Source organism: Miniopterus schreibersii (assembly GCF_964146895.1).
Source record: "Miniopterus schreibersii genome assembly, chromosome: 10".
In the NCBI taxonomy this organism is placed as follows: Eukaryota; Metazoa; Chordata; class Mammalia; order Chiroptera; family Miniopteridae; genus Miniopterus; species Miniopterus schreibersii.
The window spans coordinates 39,953,135-39,966,420 of record NC_138110.1 but is presented as its reverse complement, the minus strand read 5'-3'; the positions used below and the strand labels follow the sequence as shown (position 1 = coordinate 39,966,420).

Below are 13,286 nucleotides of genomic sequence, written 5' to 3'. Positions count from 1 at the left end.
AGACAGCCCATCAATGACTCTCTCATCATTGATGTTTCTATCTCTCTCTCCCTCTCCTTTCCTCTCTCTGAAATCAATAAAGATACATTTAATAAGTAAATAAATAAAATCTAACTTCTCCTTTTAAATTACTTAGTCTATATAATTAAGGCTAACAGAATAAAATATCCCAAGTACATTCTTATGAATAATTAATACTGGGTCTTTCGTAATATGCATCAATGTTGAAAATTAGTTTGTTACTTGAGGTTACTTACAGTTCTTTTCCCACAAGACAAAATTGATCTTTCAGCCACCATAACTCATGAAAATTTGACAAAATCATTCCTTATAATATTTCAACACATTACATAGAACCTAAAAAAAAAAAAAGTATTTTTAAATGTTTAAAAGGTACAAAGGAAAAAATGTAATCATTCACCTCTCATCAAATATCACACTCCATAATTTTACCCTGTCCTATCATTAGTCTTCAGAGCCCACTTTATACACAGCATAACTTCAGCATTTCTAACATGAAGTAAACGATGTTACATGCATCCAAAAGAATACCATGCATCAATTCTATGTCACAAAAAAAAGTCTTAAAATTCAAAAAAAATTCATCATGTGCATATAACTTTAGACTGGTAAAATAAAATTCTATTTTGAGGAAAAGCAGTGCTACATAAATAACTCTATACATAGAAAAACAATGACAGTTAAAAAGGCAAATTTAGCCCTGGCTGGTGTGGCTCAGTTGGTTGGAACACTGTCCCATGCACCGAAGGGTCACAGGTTGATTCCTAGTCAGGGCACATACCTAAGTTGCAGGTTCAATCCCCAGTCAGGATGCGTGCAGGAGGCAACCAATCAATGTTTCTCTCTCACATCAATGTCCTTCTCTCTCTCTCACTCTCTCCCTTCCTCTCTCTCTAAAATCAGTAAATAAATAAAAAAGGTTACTTCTGAGATTTCTCCATATAGAAAAAATGCAACTTTAAACACATACGTTAACCTCTACTCTCATGTAAAGCCTACTTAAAAAGAAATACACTAGCCCAGCCGGGCGTGGCTCAGTGGTTGAGCGTCAGCCTAGGATCCAGGCAATCAGGAGTTCGATTCCCGGTCAAGGCATATGCCCGGGTTGTGGGCTCGATCAATGACTCTTTCATCATTGATGTTTCTCTCTCTCTCTCTCCCTTCCTCTCTCTGAAATCAATAAAGATATATTTAAAACAAGACAAACCCATAAATCCAAAGGAAAAGATAAAAAGATAAAAATTAAAAATGTAAAAGCTACAAAGAACAAATAATAACTAACCTCAGACTCAAGAAAACCTGAATCCCAAGCTGGAAATGGAAAAAACTAAGAAGCAGAACTACTTAAACCACAGAATCCCCCAGGATTCAGGATCTAGTAGTACCAGGATCCATCAGAGATGGGGATAAAAATGGGACCCAAGAAAAAGAAAAAGGAAGACTCCCAGACTGCTTTTCCAATTACTAGCACCCAGAAGACTGCCCTGCATCACTCCCTGAAGACTGGAGGTATAAATCTCTGGCAGGAGTAAAACAAAAGGTCTTACATCTATGGGCTCAACAGTCACAGCTGAGGCAAGAAGTAACAAAGTGATAACAGAAGAAATAAGTAGGAGTGCATATACTAACTGCTGAAACCACTCCCTCCATCCAAAACCCTCTTTGCCTACTCAAAGACTCCAAGAGGACAGCAGCCAAGTCAAGCCTTCTACAAAGAAAACAGAAAGATTTTCTAATGAATCTGACAAGTCTTGAGAAAAGACCTAAAAAACCCCAATAGGGCCCACTCAGTAAAAGCAGAGAGACAGAGACACACAGACACAGAAACACACACCGGTCAAGATGGTGGCATAGGTAAAAACAGTACTCGAATCCTCCCACAACCACATCAAAAATCAACCAATGAATATATAAATAAGTGGAACAACAAACAGAAGTTTCCCTCTGTGTCTCTCTCAAATCAACAAAAAAAATTTTTTAAAGTGCCCTAGCCAAAAGAATATACTGCTTAACACCCCTTCACCCTGCGAAAAAACAACAAAAATCTCATATTGGGACTGGCAGAAGGGGCAAAGATGATGACCGTAGGCAGACTGGTCCCACACCTAAGTGTGGCAGGTAATATCAGGAGGAATACCTAGGCTGCAGAGGTCCCCCCTGAGGAGTGAGGGAGTCCTAACCCACACCATGTCCCCCAGCCCAAAGTTCCAGGCCAGGAAGAGAAGTCCCCATTAACTTCTGGTTGTAAAAACCAGCAGGGTTTGTGGCTGAGTGAGTCAGAGGATGGCTGGAGACTCAGGTGTTCCTGTTAAAGGGCCTGTGGGGACTTACTCGGACTCACCTGCTTTGAGCTCGTGCTTGAAAGGCACCAGGGACATACAGGGAGGAACTGAATTGTCTGACATCAGAGTGAACGCTGGAGAGGCAGCTTTCCTCCAAGCAGAAGTGCTCTCAGAGGCCACTGTTCCTTTTCTGGGCCTCCCCCCATAGAGCTGGCAGGGGAGTCTCCATCAACCTGTTAACCCCACCTAGGTGATTTCCTAAAACATCACCCCACCCAACTTGCAGGCCCAACCCAAGCATTTTCATTGATTGGCTCAATACAAATGTCCTATCTTGGCTCATCTTCAAACTTTCCTAAAATCTCTCAAGCAAGCAGCATCTGGCCTCGGCATGCCCTGTACGTCTTGCTAAGTGGCACCAGGCCTGGCACTGGCAGCAGCTGGCCTTGGTTCGCAGCTTGGCCTTTCCTGAGCCAAATCGGCCTGGGCTAAAGCAAGTATTTTTTAACATGTTGCAAAGGAAATACAATTAAACAAGGAGAAATAATAAACAAAAATGTGAAGACAGCAAATTATTATTTACAAAAAAAAAGAAAAATCCAAGACAGTCAATAGAAAAACTATTAGTATGTGAATTCAGTATGGTGAATAGGTTAAAAAATAAACATTAAAAATCCAAAACCTTTAAATAAACAATAATCATCTGAAATCTATTATCACATACCAGTTCCAACAATACACACATATATAAATTAAAAAATAATAATAATGGGGCCCAGCCGGCGTGGCTCAGCGGTTGAGCACTGACCTATGATCCAGATCATGGTTTGATTCCTGATTAGGGCACATGCTTGGGTTGTGGGCTCAATCCCCAGTAAGGGACGTGCAGGAGGCGGCCAATCAATGACTCTCATCATTGATGTTTCTCTCTCTCTCTCTCTCCCCCTTTCTCTCTCTGAAATAAAAGATATATTTTTTAAAAAGGGAATGGGGTGTAGATTTGTGCTTGCTGATATTAAAATACCTGTAGTTGTAATAATTAACAAAAACAGGCCCAAATGCCTAAGGAAATTTAGTACATATAAAGGTAGTATTAATTTCATATTAATGACGAAAAAATTATTCAACAATTGGTATTAAGACAACCAGGTAACCATCTGGGTAATTCTGGCTTAAGAGGGAGGTGATGGCCCAGTGTGGCTCAGTTGGTTGGAGCGTTGTCTCTATGCACTGGAAGGTCTTGAGTTCGATCTCCAGTTGGGGTCTGTAGAGGAGGCAGCCAATCCAATGTATCTCTCTCACATAGATGCCCCCCTCTCTCTCCCTTTCTAAAATTAATTTAAAAAAATTGTGAGGTGATGTCCAGAAAAAATATAATCATTAAAAACTAAACCATAAAAACAGTGTGTGAGATATTTATTTTCCAAAAGGGAAAGACTTTCAAACCTTGTCACAAAATTCTGAAGCCAAGTTTGAGAGACAAAACTAGGGGAAAATACTGGCAAAAATAGCAAAAGCTAATACATACTATATTCACAGGAAAGAAACCACAAGTGGCTAGTGTGATAACAACAAAATAATATAAATATAAAGAACTATGGGACCAAGTGTCAGAAGTGCGAAAAAAGCTTACTTTTTACTATATACCCATTTAATGTTTTATATGTAGACATATAACCTTGTCAAAAAATTAAAATGTAAGTCAAATTTCTCTCTGAAAGTACAAAGTATCATCTTGGAAGGCATTAAATTATAAAAGTATAAGTCACTTACCTTACTGAAATGGAAATCACATATCACTTTTTTCTTTAGGTTGACTGATGCTTCTAATGAATGATGCTTCTAATAACTTCCCATTTGGGGATTAATGTTTAAAAAAAATCCTATAAGATAAGACATTTTTCTATTAACTGATATATTAGAATAACTTAGACTAAGCAAGACTAAGTAAACAATGGCCAATTTTCATGATTTTATGCAAAACATCACAAAGCTGCAATACGGGCACCATCTCATTTTATGCTGTTTAATAGATGTGGGTTTTCTTCAACAATAATCACTACATCCTACCCCAAACCCCACCTCCATGAAAGGAGTATATTTTCCTTCCCAACTGATGCTGAGCTTGGCCACATGCCTTACTTTGGACTCACGGTGGGCAAAGTATATTTCCCTGCCCCCATGTCTTGGTCATTTGACCTGCTTTGGCCAATGGAATATTAGCAGAAATGATGCAAACAAAGGTTTGAAATGTCTTTGTGTAATTAGGCTTGCTTTCTAATACCTCTGCCATTACTATGAGAAGAGTTTCACCAGGTAAACACTGCCCCTTCAGCCTAGGTCCCAGAATAAACACGAAGAGTGGAAGTGAGCCAAACCCCAAATAAGGTGCCAAGCCCAACCTACAATGGGAAGTAAAGCCCACCAGCACCCACAGATGCACAGCCAAGTCTAACCAAAGTCACCTAACCCACAGATGCTCTACAGATGTATTAGCAAGAATAATTAATTGCTTCCAGCCAGTGTGACTCAGTGGTTGAGCAACGATTCATGAACCAAGAAATCAAGGTTCGGTTCCAGGTCAGAGCACATGCCTGGTTTGTGGGCTCAATCCCCAGTACAGGGTATGCAGGAGGTCGCCGATCAATGACTCTCTCTCATCATTGACGTTTCTATCTTTCTGTCCCTCTCCCTTTCTCTCTCTGAAATCAATAAAAACACATTTTAAAAAAAGAGTAATTTCATTACTAACTTAATTTCCTTTATTACTTTAGCACTAAGAATCCTAATTTTTAAAAGGATAAGTTCCGTTATCATACTTCTTTTTCTCTCAACTTCTAAATATTTTAATACATTTGGCAGTTGGCACCTACCTTAGAAAAGAGGTAAATTGATATACAAATATATAGCAATTGTCAATCACCTGTCCAAATATGCTAAGGATAATTTCACTTTAGTTTGCCCTACATGTTAAATCATCACTAATCTAGCATTATACAACTTTGTATGTATAACTCCCTTTGTATTAAATAAAACCTTGCAATCAAGGACCAAAGTGCATTCCCTAACCTGTTAACAAATTGACAAGAAAACCCCTCTTCCCGGCCCCCCACACAACACATAGCTAACTTATTACTATAATCCTAATGAAATCAATATTGGGGCAAAAAAACAAACAAACAATAATCAAACTTTATATAAAATGAGCTCTTCAGAAAACCCACACTATCCTTTTTATTTTACTATAGAAAAATATTTACAAGATACATGTTAGAAAGAATTTAAGAGTATATCTGATTTCCCAAAGTGCTTTATAATGAAATGTACTCAAATATTAATCAAAAGATTTACATTGTACGTATTTTAAGTTTAAAGTGATTTTTTGGGAAAACATTTTATAATTGAAATAAAATTCCTATACCATAAAATTTACATCTTTATACTGTACAATTTAGTGGCTGCCAGTATATTTGGAATTGTGCAACAATTGCCATTATCTAATTCCAGAATATTTTCCTAAGCCTTAACCAGTGTGTTAAGCCATACCACCCTAAATGTACCTATCTCCATAATATTTTCATTACCCCTAAAAGAAACCCCATACCCATTAGCAGTCATTCCCCATTCACCACTCCTTCCAGTCCTTCAAACTATAAATCTACTTTCCACCTCTTACAGGATTTGGCCATTCTGGATGTTTCATACAAATGGAATTATAAAAACATTCAGCCTTTTGTGATTGGCTTCTTTCACTTAACATGTTTTCAAAGTTCAAGTAGCCTTGTAGCATGTATCAGAAATACCTTGTTTTTCATGCTGAATACTGTCCCATTGTATGAACATGCCACTTTTGTTTACCTATACATGAGTTGATGGAATATTTGAGAGATTGTTTCTACCGTTTGGCTCTCATGAATAATGCTACTATGAACAATCCTGAATGAGTTTTTGTGTGAAAATATGTTTTAGGTCTGAGTATATACCTAAAAGTGTAATTGCTGAGCCATATGGTAACTCTATGTTTAACTTTTGAGGAATTGTTTTCCAAACCAAGCTGCATCATTTTAAATTTCTACCAGCTATGAATGTGGGTTCCAAATTTTCCACATCCTTGTCAGCATTTATCTTTCTTACATCTTGGTCACCCTTTTGAGTGTAAGGTGGTATTCATTGTAGCTTTAATTTGCACTTTCCCAATGACTAATTACAAAGAGTATCTTTTCATGTGCTTACTGGCCATTTGCATTTCTTCTCTGGAGAAATGTCTATTAAAATCCTTTCCTAATTTTTAAAATTTAGTCATTTTCCTTTTTGTTATTGATTTTAAGAGTTCTTTACCTGGATATTAGACTCTTATCAAATGTATAGCTTACAAAGATTTTCTCCAATATCTCAGTTGTCTTCACTTTCTTGACAAGAGTCCTTTGATATACAGATAATTTTAATATGAATAATTAATCTATTTTTTGTTGGTTGCTTGTGATTTAGGTGTCGTATCTAAGAAACTACTGCCTAATCCAAAACCATGAAGATATACATTTATGTTTTTCTTCTCCACTTTATATAGTTTTAGCTTACATTTAGATCTTTGATTCACCTTGAGTTCACTTTATATATGGTAAAAGGTAGAAGTAAAATCTTCATGTGGATACTCAAATGTCCCAGCACCACTTGTTAAAATGACCATTCTTAACCACTGAATTGTCTTGGCACTCCTGTTGAAAATCATTTGCCCATAAACATATGGGATTATGTCTAGACTCTCAATTCTGTTCCACTAATCCATATGATCTTATGACAGTACCACAAAGTCTTGATTACTGTAGCTTTGTAATAAGTTTTTTAATTGAAGTACAACTGCCATGTCAATTGTACAACATAATGATTTGATATTTTCATTGTGAAATAATCACCACAGTAAGTCTAGCTAACATCTGTCACCTTACAGTTATGAAAAATTCTTTTTTCTTGTACTGAGTGTTAGATGGGCCAGGTACAGAAGCCGCGTACAGAAACCCGGGTACATAAACTCACCAGGACAGTAAGCCCTGGATGCCTAGGAAGGGACGAAACTGGGAATACAAGAACCTTGTCCCCAGGATAATCTATCCTCTTCTAGTATAACGCTCCTCAGGTGGTTTAGACCCCCCGAGAGTTCCCTCCCTAAAGATAACATCTAGGCCACAGCTGTATTTCAGCTCCAGGCCCAGAAATACAGCAAGACCAGACAAGTAGCACTGTGGCTGCCACAGGACCAGATATATTGACTAATGATCCCCTGCCCTGGCAAGACCAATCAATGGAGACCCAACCCTGAAAGAGCACACCTGGAAAGCTGTTGAATATCCTATTAAGACCCTCCCTTGAGATCTCCCCTAAGATTTCCATCTGCAAGAAAGAGATAAATACACTCAGGAAAAAGGACTCAGCAGAAGTTCCCCACAAGGGAAGCACGTCAGCATCATCTCCAACCCTCCAAGGGGACCCCACGAGACCTGCAACCAGGGAAGCAATGGGCAGCAGCAGCTCATCCCAGGCTTACCCCTTAACTTGTCTCCAAGGCCCCCTTCTCTCTGACTTCTCAGTGAGCCAAAGCAGCCCAGCCTAGATTCTCCTGTTGCTTCTTCTATGCTCTTCCTTGTTTCACTGTCCCAAGTACATTTTGCTGCCATCATGGACTCAATACCCATTGACTCAGTGCTGTGTAGCCCTTCTCGTTGGATATCCCCAACCCCTATCCTTTTCCTTAAATAAATTCAATTTCTTTGTCCACCGTCTGAGGTGGCTATTTAGCCAACCCATGCACCACCGACCTTAACCTTTCAATGAGAACTTTTAAGATCTACTCTTAGCAATGGGCAGCGGCAGCTCATCCCAGATACAATTATTAACTATAGTCACCATGCTGTACATTACATCCCCATGACTTATTCTGTAACTGAAGTTTGTAGCTTATATAAGCTTCACCTTATATCACCACTCTCCCACTCCAACTCTGGCAACCAATCGCTTCTCTGTATTTATGGGCTTGTTTTGTTATTGTTTTGAGGGTTTTTTTAGATTCCACATATGAGATCATATGGTGTGTGTGATTTTAGAGAAAGATACAGGGTGATAGAAAGCTAGGTTTATCGTTGTTCATGTGGAAAATAATATAATAAATAATACAAGAATATCTGTTTCACCTCCTCACAACTGTAAACCTAACTTTGCCCCACCCTGTAGTTATTTGGTCTTCATCCTGGGTCCCAGCTCTCAAAATCCTTGGAATTTCCTAAGTGCTGAACTCATAAATGGTGTCTTCTGTTATGTTAATTAGGTGACTTTTGGAAAGTGCCAAAGGATGGGGGCTGGTTGCCACTAACTTCAACCAGGTGATGAGAGCGCTTTCAGTCTCACTCCATGAACATCTGGGGAGGAGACAGGGCTACAGTTTGAATCACTCACTAGTGGCAATGATTGGATCAAGCATTCATATGTAATGAAGCCTCCATAAAAACCCAAAAGGAAAGGGTTTAGAGTTTCTGGGTTGGTCAACACATGGAGACTTGGGGAAAGGTGCTTGAGAGGGCATACAAGCCCAGTGCCTTTGCCCCATACCTTGCCCTACGCACCTCCTCCATTTGGCTGAGTTGCGTAAATGCTTTTATAACAGACCAGTGATATAGTAAGTAAAATGCTTCCCAGAGTTGTGTGAGCTGCTCTAGAAAATTAACTGAATCCAAGGAAGATGTTGTTGGGAACTTCTGATTTATAACCAATTGGATAGAAGTACAGTTCTTTGCAACTGGCACTGAGTCAGAGGGGGTCATTGGAACCTCCAGTCTGTAGCTGGTCTGTCAGAAGTACAGGTTACAACCTGGGCTTGTAAATGGTGTCTGAAGTGTGTGTGTGTTGTAGTAGAGGGGAGGTTAAGATTGAATCCTTAACTTGTGGGATCTGATGCTATCTCCAGGTAGTATCAGAATCGAGTTGAACCATAGGACACTTTACTGGTGTCCGAAAATTGCTTGGTGTCATATCAGAAGCCCAACACACATACACAGACTTGCAGGCACAGAAATTGGGTCCAGGAACCTAATACAGTATTTGTCTTTCTCTAACTTGTTTCACTTAGCATAATGTCCTTCAGGTACATCTGAATTATGGCTTCATTCTTTTTTATGGCTGAATAATATTCTACTGTGTATATATGTACTGCATCTTCTTTATCCATTCATCCAATGATGGACACTGGTTTCCATATCTTAGCTATTGTAAATAATGCTGTAATGAACATGGGGGTACACATATCATTTTAAGTTAGTTATTTTCATTTTCTTTGGATAAATATGCAAAAGTGGATCTGCTGGGTCATATGGTAGTTCTATTTTTAATTTTCTGAGAAACCTCCCTACTGTTTTCCATAGTGGCTGCACTAATTTACATTCCTACCAACAGTATACAAGGGTTCCTTTTTCTCCAGTTCCTCGTCAACACTTATTTCTTATCTGTTTGTGTGAGGTGATATCTCATTGTGTTGATTTGCATTTCCCTGATGATTAGTGATGCTGAATATCTTGTCATGTACCTGTTGGCCATATAAATGCCTTCTTTGGGAGAATGTCTATTCAGATCTTCTGTCCATTTTTTAATTGGATTCTTTCAGCTATTTAGTTCTACAAGTTCTTCATATATTGTGGATATTAAACCCTTATCAGATATATCATTTACAAATATTTTCTCCCTTTCAGTAGGTTACCTTTTCATCTTCTTGATTGTTTCCTTTGCTATGCAGAAGCTGTTTAGTTTGACATAGTCCCACCTGTTTTTTATTTCATTGCTTTTGCTTTTGGTGTCAGATTCAAAAAATCATTGCCAAGACTGTTATCAAGGAGCTTACCATCTATATTTTTTTGTAGGAGTTTTATGGTTTCAGGTCTTAGGTTCAAGTCTTTAATCTATTTTGAGTTTTTACGTATGGTATTAAGACAGGGGTCCAGTTTCATTGTTTAGCATGTGGCTTTCCACTTTTCACAACACCATTTATTGAAGAGACTGTCCTTTCCCCATTGTATATTCTTGGCTCCTTTTGTAGTTAGTTTTTTAATGAGGAAGTGTGAGTCCCTCAACTTTGTTACTCTTTTTCAAGATTTTTTGACTCTTCTGCATGAATTTTAAGTCCAGCTTGTCAATTTCTGCAAAAAAGTCAGCTAGGATTTTGACAGGGATTGCACAGAATCTGTAGATCAATGTGCAGAATATTGACATGTTAGTACCTTACACATGGATTTCATCTTTTCATTTATTTAGGTTATCTTTAAATTTTTAAGCAATTTTTTGTAATTTTCAGTGTCAAGCCTTGAACATTTGTTAAATTTATTTCTAAGTACAGTAAGTCCTCACTTAACATCGTCAATAGATTCTTTGACACATTAAACAAAACAACGTAAATGAAACCAATTTTGTCAGACACAGGCTAATTGAAACATAAATGAAACCAATTTTGTCAGACATAGGCTAATTGACATAAAGAAGAGTTAAGTTCCTATGGCACCTCCATCAACATTATAACAAAACTACATTGAACGAAACACTATCAAGGACCAGCTGTACTTTATTCTTTTTTATTCTATTATAAATGGAACTCTTTTCTTAATTTCTTTTGGATGGGTCGTGGGTACTATACAGAAAACTGATTTCTATGCATTGACCTTATATCCTATAACCTTGTTGAATTCATTTATTAGTCCTAATAAGTTTTTTGTGGATACCTTAGGATCTTCTACATATAAGATCATGTCATCTGCAAATAGAAATAGTTTTTCTTTTATTCCTTTCCAATCTAGATGACTTTATTTCTTTTTCTTGCCTAATTGTCCTGGCTAGAATCTGCAGTACTGCTGAATAAAAGTGGCAAGAACAGACATCCTTGTCTTGTTGCTGATCTCAGGGGGAAAGCCTTCAGTCTATGTAACTATATCTGTGTTATAAATAATAATATATGTCAGAAAGACTTTACTATCTGTAGGGGGAAAAATATAAGTTAAATTATATTTGCCTTTCTCTTAACCATCACTAAAGACGACACTATAGAAACATTTCCAAATATAAAGTCCTTAAACAGCTCCTGGCACAGCACAAGCACTTAAAATATTTACCTGAGTTACTCCTAGTTTCTATACTTAACTACCTGGCAACTCCATTTCCATATTATCATTATCCCTTTCAGCTTCAATAACTACATTAATTCCAAACTATTCAATTATTTATATTAAAGCAGTAGTTTTCTAAATGTGGTAAGGGACCCTAAGGATTCCAGAGACCCTTTCAGGGGGGCTCATTAGATCAAAATCATACATGGCTAAAAGATCAAAGAGAAGTGCAAAACATACCAATGAATTTTAATGTAACATTGTAAGAAAAAGTATATAGATATGGTTTCAGATTCCACATTGCAACTAACCTTTAAGAAATTACCACTTGTTGACATGGAAGCATAGATGAGACTGATGAATGTCAGAGGGATGGAGGAGGGCGGGTGAGTGGAGGGGGAGAGAGTAACCAAAGAATTTATATGCATATATACACAGCCCAAGGACATGGACAATGGTGGGGAGAGGGCCTGGGGAGGGGGAAGGAACGGGGTGGAATGGGTCATTGGGGAGAAAAAGGGACATCTGTAATATTTTAAACAATAATAAAATCTTTAAAAAAGAAAAAAAAAAAGAAATTACCACTTGTTGAATTGTTCTGAATCAGAGAGTATCACAATTATCTGAAAAGGTTATTAAAGTACTCCTCTATAATTTAACTTATATTTTTCCCCCTACAGATAGTACAATAACTATCAATAGATATAACCCATATAAATAAAAGCTATTTGGAGTCCAACATAATTTTTTTTTTATTGATTGATTTTAAAGAAAGGAAGGGAGGGAGGGAAAGGGAGGGAGAAGGAGGGAGGGAAAGGGAGAGAAAGAGAAAGAAAGAAGCATCAATTTGATGTTCCACTTATATATTCATTGGTTGATTCTTGTATGTGCCCTGACAAGGGATCAAACCTACAACCTTGGTGGGCAAATCAGGTCGACACTCTAACTGAGCTGCCAAGCCAAGGCATGGAGTCCTACATAATTTTTAAGAGTACAAAGGGGTCCTGGCCAGTGCACTAAATGGTTAGAGCCTCAGCCCAGGGACCAAAAGGTCACAGGTTGGATTCCCGGTCAAGGGCACATACCTGGGTTGCAGGTTCCATCCCCACACAGATGGGTGCGTGCAGGAATCAATGTCTCTCTCTCACATTGATGTTTTTGTCTCTCTCCCCTTCCCTCCCTGCCTCCTTCCCTTCCTAAAAATCAATGGAAAAAATATCCTTGGGTGAGTATTAACCAAAAAAAAAAAAAAAAAAAAAAAAGCAAGATATGGATACAACCAAAGTGTCCTGTGATAGAAGACTGGATGAAGATGTGGTACACGTACACAATGGAATACTACTCAGCCATAAGAAAGGATGAAATACCGCAATTTTCAACAACATGGATGGACCTTGAGAATATTACGCTAAGTGAAATAGTCAGAAAAAGCTAAGAACCGTATGATTTCACTCAGATGTGGGATATAAAACTGAAACTTGTGGACGCAAACAGCAGTGTGGTGGTTGACAGAGGGAGGGAGTGGGGAGTAATGGGGGGTCTTAATATATGGTGACGGGAGAAGATATGACTTTGGGTGCTGGGCACACAGTGCAATATACAGGTCTTGTAACATAGAAACCCACACCTGAAACCTGTATATTCATATTAACTATTGTCACCCCAATAAATTTAATTTTTTAAAAAAAAGAGTGCAAAGGGATCCTGACCAAAAAGTTTGAGAACCACTACATTAAAGTAATATTTAATACCCCATTTTTATTTATATCCTGAGTTAGCTGTGTGACTCACTTATGCAGCCATAAATATTTAAAGTAAGCTAAGGAAAATAAACAACATAAATTTTGCT

The 13,286-nt window shown here is 37.9% G+C and overlaps 1 protein-coding gene across 4 annotated transcripts in view; it reads right to left on the bottom strand.

Annotated features, from left to right (window-relative positions):
• ESCO1 (establishment of sister chromatid cohesion N-acetyltransferase 1) overlaps window positions 1-13,286 on the bottom strand; it is a 51,876-nt gene that overhangs the window by 35,954 nt on the left and 2,636 nt on the right. For 3 of the 4 annotated variants that reach the window (XR_013999753.1, XM_081150062.1, XM_081150063.1), the window contains exons 2-3: window positions 4,077-4,186; window positions 258-357 (exon numbers count right to left, since the gene is read on the bottom strand). The gene's annotated coding sequence lies outside the window, so the exon portion shown is untranslated. Of the gene's footprint in view, window positions 1-257; window positions 358-4,076; window positions 4,187-4,897; window positions 5,006-13,286 lie in introns of all 4 variants that reach the window. The other variant, XM_081150064.1, reaches the window with a different exon arrangement.